This window comes from Erythrolamprus reginae, chromosome 1, assembly GCF_031021105.1.
Source record: "Erythrolamprus reginae isolate rEryReg1 chromosome 1, rEryReg1.hap1, whole genome shotgun sequence".
Taxonomy (NCBI): domain Eukaryota; kingdom Metazoa; phylum Chordata; class Lepidosauria; order Squamata; family Dipsadidae; genus Erythrolamprus; species Erythrolamprus reginae.
Window position 1 is genome coordinate 661445 of NC_091950.1, and position 13398 is coordinate 674842.

General features: G+C 44.0%; 1 long non-coding RNA gene across 1 annotated transcript; it reads left to right on the forward strand.

Moving 5' to 3' along the window:
* Nucleotides 1–262: 262 nt before the first annotated feature.
* On the forward strand, nt 263–11727 carry LOC139156316 (uncharacterized). Its single transcript, XR_011557285.1, has 3 exons — nt 263–336; nt 9644–9773; nt 11500–11727. It is a non-coding gene; the product is annotated as an uncharacterized lncRNA (long non-coding RNA).
* Nucleotides 11728–13398: the final 1671 nt, after the last annotated feature.

Consider the following 13398-nt stretch of genomic DNA (forward strand, 5'->3'; position numbering starts at 1 on the left):
AGCCAGTACAAATGAGTGAATCATTCCTAAAAGGAAACTCAGAAGGTTCTCAGATGGGTGAATCTCATTTTGTGGCTTTCAGACAATCATTTCCATTTATGGTTTCTTTTCTCTTAGCTTCTCCCCTATTTGAGGAAGGTCCAGTTCAACAACAGCGTTGGAGAGGAAATTTCCTTCTCAGAGAAAAGACTTGGATCTGCTCGATACAATCTTGTCAACTGGATTGTCTTCCTGAATCAAATGTTTCTGCCTGTGAAGTTTGGGGAATTTGATCCTGGGTCTCCCTCAGGAAAGGAGTTGACCATCACCTCCAGTCTGATCACCTGGGCCTCAAAGGTGAGCTGGAAGGAAATGTAACTTCAGGGGAAGACTTGCATGAGGGTGTTTATATGATTTTATAATTTGGGTATTTAAATTAGTTTTATAATTGGGCTCCAGAATGGTTTTTGTACTGTTTTTTATATGTTGTGAGCTGCTCTGGGTCTCCAGAGAAGGGCGACATATAACTCCAACAAACAAACAAACAAAGAAGCAAACAAAGGAATAAACATAGAAACATAGAAACATAGAAGTCTGACGGCAGAAAAAGACCTCATGGTCCATCTAGTCTGCCCTTATACTATTTTCTGTATTTTATCTTAGGATGGATATATGTTTATCCCAGGCATGTTTAAATTCAGTTACTGTGGATTTATCTACCACATCTGCTGGAAGTTTGTTCCAAGGATCTACTACTCTTTCAGTAAAATAATATTTTCTCATGTTGCTTTTGATCTTTCCCCCAACTAACTTCAGATTGTGTCCCCTTGTTCTTGTGTTCACTTTCCTATTAAAAACACTTCCCTCCTGGGGAATAATTCATTTTCTCTTGAATAGAATAGAATAGAATTATTTATTGTCTAAGTGTGATTGGACACACAAGGCAAGTTGTTCCACTGATTAATTGTTCTAACTGTCAGGAGATTTCTCCTTAGTTCTAAGTTGCTTCTCTCCTTCTTTAGTTTCCACCCATTGCTTCTTGTCCTACCCTCAGGCGCTTTGGAGAATAGGTTGACTCCCTCTTCTTTGTGGCAACCCCTGAGATATTGGAAGACTGCTCTCATGTCTCCCCTGGTACTTCTTTTCATTCAACTAGCCATGCCCAGCTCCTACAACTGTTCTTCATATGTTTTAGTCTCTAGTCCCTTTATTATCTTTTTCCTTCTTCTCTGTACTTTTTCTAGAGTCTCAACATCCTTTTTGCATCGTGGCGACCAAAACTGAATGCCGTACTCCAAGTGTGGCCTCACCAAGGCCTTATAAAGTGGTATTAACACTTCACGTGATCTTGATTCTCTCCCTCTGTTGATGCAGCCTAGAACTCTGTTGGGGTTTTTGGGCAGTTGCTGCATATGGTTGTTCACTAGGACTGCAAGATCCCTCTCATAGTTGCTACTGTTGAGTAGTGATGGGCAAACCCAACGGTGTTCGAGTTCGGCAAGTTCGGATGAACTTTATGCAAAATTCGGCCAAACCTGAACCGAACCCGAACTTGAACTCCAAACACTGCATGACGTCAAAGCTTCGCCCCCGGAATGCCATCGTTTTTTAATTTTACAGATTTTTTATTTTTATTTATTCTTATTTCTACCAATGCTGCGATGCTGCAAGCAAAGGCCACTGTGGCGTCCTTTTTCATAAAAATAACAATGTTTATTTTTACGTGAAGACCTCCCTTTGAAGGAGCTGGGGAATCCCTCCCACGAAGAGATTCCGGGGGCGGAGCTTTGACGTCACCAGCAGGTTGCTAAGGACGCCAAGTGATCACTTCCTGGATTCCATGTTTATTCATGTTTATTTTTACATGAAAGGACAGCCCTTTGCTTGCAGCGCCCCTGTGGTGTCCTTTTTCGTAAAATTAAAAATGTTTATTTTTACATGAAGACCTCCCTTTGAAGGATCTGGGGAATCCCTCCCACAAAGAGATTCCTGTCATGCTGTGAATTGACAGCCTCCAAAGACATTGAGAAACATCCAATAGTTAGATAGTTAACTCTGTCTATTAAGGTAGCTCCTCCCTTGTGATGTAACTGTTTGCTGACATCCTCTCCTTGTAGGAAGAGAAGCAATTAAGTGGACATCTTTGATTTCTATACTCTAGCTATGTAGCCGCATAGTTTTATGTCTCTTCAGACAAACTTTATTTTTTCTACTTTTCTAATAAAAGTTTAGTTCATTCGAACATGCTCTGTCTGTACTTTAATACCTATCGCCTCCGGATGGTCCTGGCTCAGTCCTACCAGGCCTGGGCACCTTGCTAAAGGTAAAGGATCCTCTAGATCCAACATGGTAGCAGAGGATGGTTTATTATTAAAGAAACAGACGCTTACTCTTCTGTAAGCATCACTGGCTATCCTCCAGATGCCAGCCAAGAAGAAGAAAACTCCACTCACGCAATCCTACGTCGATTCCTTCTCAAACCAGCAGTTTGCTGAGTTAAAAGAAATCGTTCGTGTCATGGATGAGAAAAGGAACGTAATTATGTCTTTGCGATCCGAGACGGAGCCTTCTAATACTGGCAGCATCCACCAAACCGTAAGTCACTCCCCTGTGATTGATGATGGTGTTGGAATTCGGGAGGAAGACATAAAATCTGTCCAAGGGTGTCCCTCCGGCAGTATTTCAAATCAGCCTAGTGACGAAGAAGACGAGACTTTAACTCCTTCTCAAACTATCCCTTCATCAACTTTGCCCTGTAAGGCTTTTGCAAAATCAAAGCATGTTGATGATTCGGTTTCCCTCAGTTCTGCCAGAATAAAAGGGACCACCTCAAACATACAAAAGATTGAGGAACTAATTGGGAATCTTGAGAAAGAAATTCAAGAGTTAGAATCCTTTTGTCTTCATTTTGATAATTCCTCTGTTATGACAAATAATGCGCAGCAGAAAATCTACATCAGTTACTTAGAAAAGGCTGCTGATGTAAGAACAGAATTAAGATCTTTGAAGAAACTCCATCTGAAGTTAATTACTGAAAAAATGGAGTCAGTGTCCTTGGGAGACGCCACGTCTCAGAAAGCAGATAGTGTAGGAATTTACTCCTCCTATCCAGCCGAAGATACGCATGCGCAAAAGGGTCACACTTCACTGGTCACCCATTTCTACCCTGCTGCGATATCTCACATAGAGGCCCCTTCAAGGGAAGAAGAAGGGTGGGCAGAGTTGCCCAAAGGAAAAAAGCCGGAACATTTGCCTTTTGAAATTCCTAGCAGTAGCGGGGGGGGGGAAATCCCCCCCACTGCAGCAACTTACGCAGCAGCGGCCACTAGTGGATGGAATGCCCAAAAGGGAGAAACTCTTCCTGAAGCTAATGTGTATAATCCGAAGCCTAATGTAACTAGAGCTTCACTCGCCGCACAGATGCAAAGAGACACAGTTCCACAAATTATAGGTACTTCTGTTTCACCACAGAGACCTCCAGTCCTTACTCCACAGATGCAAGCGCAACTTCCCCAGATGGCCCAGGCACCAGGTTTGTCAGCAGGGGTTGGAGCTCAACTCCAACCACTGCACGCAGTTCAGATGACTTCCTCTACAAGACAGACCATCACAGCTTCTGCATTGAAAGGTGAGTTCGTGCTTATGCCTAATGGACACAACTACAGGAAGTGGCTTCACAGGATTAATTTGCACCTTCTGGCTCATGACATCTATGGGATTGCACACAATCCCCCAGTAAGGCGCTGGACTGAAGAAGAAAGAGAAGCTGACATAAAAGCAAAGCTACTCATTCTTATGAGTATGGACTCACAATTGTCAATGAGGTACACTCATGACATCACTTCTGCTGAGCTGTTAGAGTCACTTGAAGGCATGTTTAGGCCAATATCAGATGAAGGCAACTACATACTGATAACCAAGTTTACTAACACTAAACTTCCAACTGGAGGTGAACTTGCTCCACATTTATCCAAGATGCTAACTATGCATAGAGATTTGGAGGAAAGAGGATACCGCTATGACGATAACCAAGTCAATGCAGCTATCATAACTTTCCTTGGTCCTGAATGGAGGGAAGTCATTTACAAGTTCAGTATACTTCCTTTGGCCCAAAAGACCACTCAGAGACTCTGTAACATGCTAACTGAAGAAGCAGAGCTGCTGCACACTAGCCTTAGGCCAATGTCAGCAGCATACAAACCTAACTTGGCTAAGAGCGGTCAACAGAAAACAAGTACACCAAAGTACTCTCACCAGAAGCAACCTAAGAAGGATGACACTCGTAAGTCTGCTGACCTGCAAAGTGTCCAGTCTGGCACATCTGATCCCCCACCTTATCCAACTCAGCCAAAGGGCGCTCAGAAGAAAGGATCCAAAGGAAAGAGTTCTGGAGCTGCAAAGACAACTCCCAAAGACTCCAAAGATGAGAAACCTACTTATGTTAGTACCATCTTCCTCAGCACTGTTCCTGAGAAGAGTCCACTCTACGACACATGTGAGTTATGGACCCTAGACAGCGGAGCAGTGGTGCACGTCGCATACCGGAAGGAATCCTTCACTGAGCTACACCAGACGGATGTCAAGGAATTGATTGGATTTGGGGATCTACACTCCAAGGTGGAAGGAAAAGGAAAAGTCTACGTCAAAGAACTGGACTCCCTTATCTCAAATGTTTTCTACGTTCCAACAGCCAAGAACAACATTCTTAGTGGATATTGCCTGAGAGAAGAATTTAAGCTTGTAATACACCATGAACTCACAGACACTAACATCATCAAGGATGGCAAACTTGTTGCTACTGCCATTCCCATTAGAGGTGTTTTTTATTTAAAACCTAAACCTCCGATTAAAGATGATGTAAGTATAAGCGTTCCAATGGGCGAAAGCACAGGTCCAGAGAGAAAACCTAGTGCAACAAATAGCTCAAAGGCTTCGAAAGCCAATGAGACCCCCAAGGTTCCAAATACTGTCACAAATGTTAAACATGTATTAACAAACAAATCTTTTCATTCCAGGTGTGTTCACAGATGGCATCGTCGCTTGGGGCATGCTTCTTACCCCGTCTTAGCAAAGATGTCTGAATATGTTGATGGTTTCAAAATTGATGGGACTTGCCAAGTTTACTTAGACTGTAAAATTTGTAACTCAGCTAAGTCCAAAAATTCACCAATACCTAAAGTTGCTGTCCGATTGTGTTCACGCATTTTTGAATTGGTCCACACCGACGTTGTCGGTCCATTTCGGCCTACTGTTGGTAAACGTAAGTATTTCTTAACTGTAGTTGACAGTTACTCACAATTTGGCTATGTTTTTCTTTTAAAACAAAAATCTGAGGCGTTTGAGGTCTTTAAAGACTTTGCTGCAGAGATACTCACCCAACACGACGTCTGGATCAAGCAAATTCAAAGTGACCGTGGAGGCGAATTTATGTCCCAAGAGTTCCAAGGATGGATGGCCAGGAATGGAATACGCCAGCAAACCTCAGCACCTGCGACTCCCCAACATAATGGGATTTGCGAACGGAGGAACGGGATCTTGCAGACGATGTTTCGTTGTCTCCTTGAGGATGCAGGCTTGGACTTTTCATACTGGGGCGAAGCAGTAAGGTATGCTAATTACATTGTTAACAGAACATGGAGTAGCGTCATACAAGACACTCCTTATTACTTGCTTCACGGCAAGAAGCCTGATGTTCAAAACATCTACATTTTTGGTTGTTATGCCACTGTTAACATTCCACTTGAACAAAGGAGGAAAGGAGCTCCTGTGTCAGAAAGAATGAGATTCATCGGTTTTGATGAAGTCTCCAAGTACCACAAATTTGCTGACTCTCATCACAGAGTGTATGTTTCCAATTCAGCCAAATTTGAGGAAGACACAAATTGGTCCAGCATACATAGTAATGATACTTCAGTTTATTTTCCTAAGGAAGGTATGGCGATACCTGATGCCCAGGGAGCTGTGCCAGATATTCCTGATGTTCCAGATGATGAACAGCCTTCGACAGTCGCAGAGGAAACCCCTGGCGATGAACTTGAAGGCGGAGATGATGATGAAAGATGGACCAGCGTTCCAAGACGTTCTAAGAGAACCACCAAAGGAACTCCACCAAAGAGATTTGCACAGCAAGTATCTGAATCTCCTTTTCTTTTCATGTGTTCCACCTGATCATTTTCACCAGATCAAACTTTTGCCAGAATCTGAACGAGAAAAATGGTATGAGGCTATGGAACGCAAACTAGACTGTTTAAAGAAACTTAAAGTGTTCCAACAGGTGGAGCCTCCTAACAAGAAGAAAGCCATTGGCACACGCTGGGTGTATAAAGTCAAACAAAAACCTAATGAAGGAAAGCTATACAAAGCTAGACTTGTAGCTCAAGGATTCTCTCAAGTTTATCCGGATGACTACACTGACACATATTCACCCACAGTCAAAAATGAGAGTGTCAAGATTGCTCTGATCACTGCTTCTGTTTTGGACTTAGAGGTTTTTCAGTTAGATGTAGAGACTGCCTATTTGAACGCTGATCTGAATGAAGAGAACTATGTCAAGGGTGCTCCCGGGTTCCAGGACCGAGAAGGTAAAGTCTGGTCTCTGAGCAAGTCTTTATATGGCCTCAAACAGAGTGCCCTTATGTGGTACAAGTTATTATCTGAAAAGCTAAATTCAATGGGCTTTATTAAGTCCGCTCCTGATGAATGCGTGTTCACAAAAGGGCAAGGTAAGACTTATGAATTTGTTCTTGTTTATGTTGATGATATTGTTTACATTGGTCCTAATGAAAGCACGAGTAAGACTTTTGCTAAGGGTCTTGAGAAACATTTCACCTTAAAAAGCCTAGGGCATATTAATGATTATCTAGGTGTTCAGTTTGAGAAAACTGAGAAGGGGTTCTCTCTTTCACAAGAAAGTAAGGTTGACCAGCTTTTGCAGAATTGTAGAATGTCTGATGCGAAAACTTGTCGTTCTCCTATGCAGACGGATTTTTACAGGTTAACCCGAGAAGAGCATCCTGATTTTGACAACAAAACATTGTACCGGTCAGTGATTGGATCGCTACTCTACATCAGCAGTTGGACAAGACCCGACATTTCCCTGAGTGTGAATCTACTGTCCAGATACGTGGGCAGAGCAACCATTTTTCACTGGTCTTGCAGAAAGAAACTGTTGAAGTACATGAAGCTCACAAAGGGCAAGAAGTTGTACCTCGAGCCGAATCATGCTGAGTATCCTGAAGTGATTTGTTATGCAGATGCTGACTGGGCAAGTGACACAGAAACACGAAAAAGTACTTCTGGTTATATACTGTTTTTAAATGGTTGTCCTTTCTTTTGGAAAGTTAGGCAGCAGAAGTTTGTTTCTTGCTCTTCAACTGAGTCTGAATATGCATGTGTTTCTGATTGCTTAAATGAGTTAACCTCTCTTTTTAATCTCATTGATAGTATTTGGGAAAGTCCAAAGAAACCAATTGTTATTATGGAGGATAACATTTCAGTCACATATATTGCTGAAGCTGAATTTGTTGGAGCTCGTTCACGGCACATTCACATCCGGTATCAAAATACCAGAGAGAAGGTGAAAGAAGGATTCGTGAAACTTCAGTATATACCTACTACTGAGCAGATCGCTGACTTGCTGAATAAGCCGTTGCCAGCTGATCGACATGAATACCTCACCAACAAAATGTGCCTTAAGTGAACTGATGTCTTGATGTCCTGATGTCCCTTATGTCTCTGATGACTGACAAAGAAGGGGTGTCACGCTGTGAATTGACAGCCTCCAAAGACATTGAGAAACATCCAATAGTTAGATAGTTAACTCTGTCTATTAAGGTAGCTCCTCGCTTGTGATGTAACTGTTTGCTCACATCCTCTCCTTGTAGGAAGAGAAGCAATTAAGTGGACATCTTTGATTTCTATACTCTAGCTATGTAGCCGCATAGTTTTATGTCTCTTCAGACAAACTTTATTTTTTCTACTTTTCTAATAAAAGTTTAGTTCATTCGAACATGCTCTGTCTGTACTTTAATACCTATCGCCTCCGGATGGTCCTGGCTCAGTCCTACCAGGCCTGGGCACCTTGCTAAAGGTAAAGGATCATCTAGATCCAACAATTCCGGGGGTGGAGCTCTGACGTCACATATACCGGCAGGTTGCTAAGGACACCAAGGTGATCACTTCCTGGATTCCATGGAATCCAGGAAGTGATCACCTTGGTGTGATTAGCAACCTGCCGGTGACGTCAAAGCTCCCAATGCCAAACGCAACCCCAATCTTTGCCTGAAGTTTCAAAAAAATTTGGGTTCGTGTTCGGCATACCGAACACCGCAAAATTTGGTATAGACCCGAATTGGGCGAGTTCGGTTCGCCCATCATCACTTTTGAGCAATGTACCTGTGCATTTTGTTTTTCTTGCCTAAATGTAAAACCTGACTTTTTTCACCATTGAATTTCATTTTGTTAGTTAGCGCCCATTATTCAAGTTTGTCAAGATCCTTGTGTATTTTGCGCCTATCTTCCGAAGAGTTTCATCTTAAGGATACAAATAACACGTTACAGCTATACAGTCATAAGTGGGAGGAGATGGAGGATAGGAATGATGAGAAAAAACTAGTATTATAGTAATGCAGCCTTAGTAAATAGTTTGACAGTATTGAGGGAATTATTTGTTTAGCAGAGTGATGGCATTCAGGAAAAAACTGTTCTTGTGTCTAGTTGTCTTGGTGTGCAGAGCTCTGTAGCGACCTTTTGAGGGTGGGAATTGAAACAGTTTTTGTCCAGGTTGCGAGAGGTCAGTCAATATTTTCCCTGCCCTCTTTTTGTCTCATGCAGTCTACAGGTCCTCAATGGAAGGCAGGTTAAGAGCAAATGTCTTTTCTGCAGTTCTGATTCTCCTCTGACGTCTGTGTTACTCTTGTTGGGTTGCAGAAACAAACCAGACAGTTCTGGTGATAAAGATGACAGGCTCAATGATTCAGCTATAGAACTGGATCAGCAGCTCTTTGGGCATTTTGAGCTTCCTGAGTTGGTGCAGAAAACATTCTTTGTTGTGCTTTTTTGATGATGTTTTGATGTTAGGTGGCCATTTTAGGTCTTGAGATGTGATAGAACCTACAAATTTGAAGGTCTCTATGGTTGATACTGTGTTGTTTAGTATTGTGAGATGTGGTAGGATGGGAGGGTTTCTCCTACAGTTTTGAGTGTGTTCAGTTCTCGATTGTTCTGGTCGCACCACAAGTATACAGAGCTCCGTTCTAACTCAATGCAGGACTACTGAATCGGAAAATGTGGCAGCCATTGGTAGAAAACCTGCTTTGCATGGAACCCGTTTGGTGATTGATAGGTGCAGGAAGGGGTGGGATTGGGGAAACCATCGGTTTCAAACCCAGAACTGGAACAGGCAGCAGTGATCTCCATGGACCGTTCCCATTCAGGTGGAGCATCATCATTTTTTGTCTTAGAAAAGTTGTAGCTCCATGTCCCAAGCTTCCTTTGGACAATTAAGCATCATTGTCCAATCTCCCATATACCGGTATCCATTCTGGTAGACCATGGGGAGGAGATTGGAAGACATTCTGGAGAGGGAAACAGGACAATGGGAACAAATAAAGGAAGCATCTTCATTGTAAGGCCATCTCAACCCTTTCCCTCTTCCCTCTTTCAGAAGGTGCCCTTTGCCAGGTGTGGCCTGAAGAGGTGCCAGGCAGGAGAGAGGAGAAGAGTTCCAGAGGGAGAACAGGTCTGCTGCTACCAATGTGACCCTTGTCCAGAAGGGACCATTTCTAATCAGACAGGTAAAGCAAACTTCAACTGCAGATCATTCAGGAGATCAGAATATTGATTTTTTTAAAAATAGGTTTTGGTACCATTTGCATGCCTCAAAGTATTCAACTGGTGCTAAGGAGAACCCCTGGGTGGGTGGCCCTGTTGCTGCTGGAAGCCACGGAGACAGCCAAGCTCAGGTGCAGCTGCAGGGATTGTCATAAAAAGTGATGAGGGCTGGGATCTTTCTTTCTTTCCCTATTACTTGGAAGGGAATTTCATTGGCTTTTCAAAAACCTTTTGCAGCTGCATTGCCCTTGTCTCCTCCCCTCCCCTCCCCTCCTCTGATATCTCCTTCCCCTCCCCTCCCCTTCCTTTCCTATCTGTTCCTTTCCTTTCTCCCCAAGAAGACTTCAGGGTCTCATGTAGCACCCCTCCCCCCATCTCAATGCTGACCCTCCTCTCCGCCAGACACACCAAGCAGAGACCGCCTCCCTCCCCATTTCATCAAGAGATGCAGGAGCTGCAGAATTTGTTGCCCCTCTCAAAGTGGGGACTGCCCCCACTGCCACCCCAGCCAGACCTCAGTGCTAAAAATACACACTGCTTCTGCCTTGGAAACGGCTTGGGGACACTGCTGCTGTGGGTCACCCAAATGAAGGGAGAACGTTAGGGTCACCCAGATGCAGGGAGAAAGAAGGGGGGCTTGGAAAGACAGCCAGATCCTCCACCCTGGGAGGATGGCCTGCCTGTGCGTCAAAGCAAAGGTTGCTGCCTGACTGGGATGAGCTGGAGCAATGCTGGGGGGCAAAGGGGAAGCCCCTTTCGGAATCCAGTTTTGTCCTTCCCACAAGACCAGGAAACACCTCCTGCCAAGGTGTTTTTGGCAGCAGAAGAAGCAGGAGAAGGAATAGCCACCTATTAACCGCCGGTGAGCCAGGTCACTTTGAGTGAGGAGCACAGAGGCTTTGGAAGGGGATCCAGGGTCCCTGCATGTCTACTTGGGGACCACAGAAGGTCAGATTTGTAGGCTTCTGGTGGCTTCCCACTTCCAAAAATGGCAGCTGTGGTGTCTTTAAGTCAAGGGCCACCTTCTATTGCTCTGGGACAGTGGTGGCACTGAGAGCCCAGCATTGGTGACCCATGGGCTATCCAGTTGCCATGGTCTTTGCCCTCTTTTCAGGCCAAAAAGCTTCCAGACACCTTGGGGAGAGGGATTGCTGCTGAGCGCCCTGTCCCCTGGTGAAACCTGCTGAGTGGATTCTCCCCTGCTTCATACCGTCTGGACCAAGTCTTCCAAAGTCTCCCCCCTCCCCACACACATCATCAGTTGCTATCTCCCAATTTTTGCATCTGAGTTTCCAAATCATATTTGCAGCTTCTGAGCTTTGGGTGGTTCCCTTCACGAAGCCTCTGGGCAGCTAAAGGTCAGGTTGGATCGGAAAGGGGCAAGGAAGAATCCATTCAGCACGTTGTGCCAGGAGAGAGACAGAGAGCTTTCGGCAGAGATCATTCTCTCCAAAGTGTCCAGAGGTTTTTCAGCCTGAAAAGAGGACAAAGAGCATGGCAAACGGCTAGCATGACCACGACCTCTCTCAGATTCAGAGCAGCAGCAGCTGCATCTCCACCAAGAGCCGGCTGTCCAGCAACTGGCCAGGCCAGGCTGGACGTCAACCTTGGAAGGCTAGTGGGTGTGGGGATCTGCTGGGAAGCTCTTTTGTCCTTTTTGATGAACCTATCATTTGATCTTGATTTCAGATGCAGCTCACTGCGACCCGTGTCCAGAAGACCAATATCCCAACAAGAACAAGGACCACTGCATTGTGAAGAAGATCCACTTCCTTGCCTATCGAGAGACCCTGGGATACACTTTAGTTTCTCTAGCGCTTTCTCTCTGTGTGATCACATCTGCGATCCTGGTGATTTTCCATAAACATCGTGAGACACCGATCATCAAGGCCAACAACCGAGATCTCACCTACCTCCTCCTGGTTTCCCTCCTGCTCTGCTTCCTCTGCTCCTTCCTCTTCATTGGTCGACCAGGGAAACTCACCTGCCTATTCCGACAAACTGCCTTTGCCATTCTCTTTGCCCTTGCAGTTTCCTCTGTCTTGGCAAAAACTGTCATGGTGGTTCTGGCCTTCATAGCCACCAAACAAGGGAACAGGGCAAGGAAACTCTTAGGAAAACCACTGACTAATTCCATTGTCATAGCCTCTCCTCTAGTCCAAGCTGTTCTTTGTTCCATCTGGCTAATAACCTCTCCCCCATTTCCCAACATGGACTTCCACTCCTTGGTAGGAGAAGCCATCTTGGAATGTAATGAAGGCTCAGCTTTGATGTTTTATTCTGTCCTCGCCTACCTGAGTTTTTTAGCCCTCGTCAGTTTCACAGTGGCCTTTCTGGCTAGGAAATTGCCTGACAGCTTTAACGAAGCCAAATTCATTACTTTCAGTATGCTGGTCTTTTGCAGTGTTTGGATCAGCTTCCTCCCTACCTACCTGAGCACCAAAGGGAAGTCCATGGTGGCTGTGGAGATCTTCTCCATCTTGGCCTCTGGGGCTGGTCTCTTGGCTTGCATCTTTTTCCCAAAATGCTATATTATCATACTGAGGCCCCATCTTAATTGTAGAGAAAATATGATAAGAAACAAGAATCTCTAAATGATGCCGAGAAAATATTATATTTATCTTTAAGGAATATGTAGAATGGGACAGACTGTAAGAACCAAGAACCCACCAAGGCCATTGCTCTAAGTGTCCAACCAGGAAGTGAGCTCTACTCAGAAGAAAGGGATGATTCTTAATTGGACATTGTGAACAGCCAGGGTTGGGGAGAAAGAGAAGCTATTGTTTAACCATGAAAGTCCAGCATGGGAAATATCAGAGCTGGTTTTGATTCTTCAGTACCGAAATAGTTTATCCAATAAAGTTTTTGATTTCTGGAGTACAAAGTTCCTCAGGGTGCCTGTTTTTGTTGGATTCACTAGTCAGACTGCTCACATTTAGTTCAAGTTCACAACTTCTGAAAGGAAACCATTTCACTAGTTAAATGTTTTTGATGTTTGGAAATTTCTCCATAGCCCTAGGTTGGGTCTTTCCTTGGTTAGTTTCCATCTGTTGCTTCTTGTCTTGCCTTCAAGTGCTTTGGACAATAAATTGACCACTTCATAGAAACATAGAAACATAGAAGTCTGACGGCAGAAAAAGACCTCATGGTCCATCCAGTCTGCCCTTATACTATTTTCTGTATTTTATCTTAGGATGGATATATGTTTATCCCAGGCATGTTTTAATTCAGTTACTGTGGATTTATCTACCACGTCTGCTGGAAGTTTGTTCCAAGGATCTACTACTCTTTCAGTAAAATAATATTTTCTCATGTTGCTTTTGACCTTACCCCCAACTAATTTCAGATTGTGTCCCCTTGTTCTTGTGTTCACTTTCCTATTAAAAACACTTCCCTCCTGGACCTTATTTAACCCTTTAATATATTTAAATGTTTCGATCATGTCCCCCCTTTTCCTTCTGTCCTCCAGACTATACAGATTGAGTTCATTAAGTCTTTCCTGATACGTTTTATGCTTAAGACCTTCCACCATTCTTGTAGCCCATCTTTGGACCCGTTCAATTTTTTCAATATCGTTTTGTAGGTGAG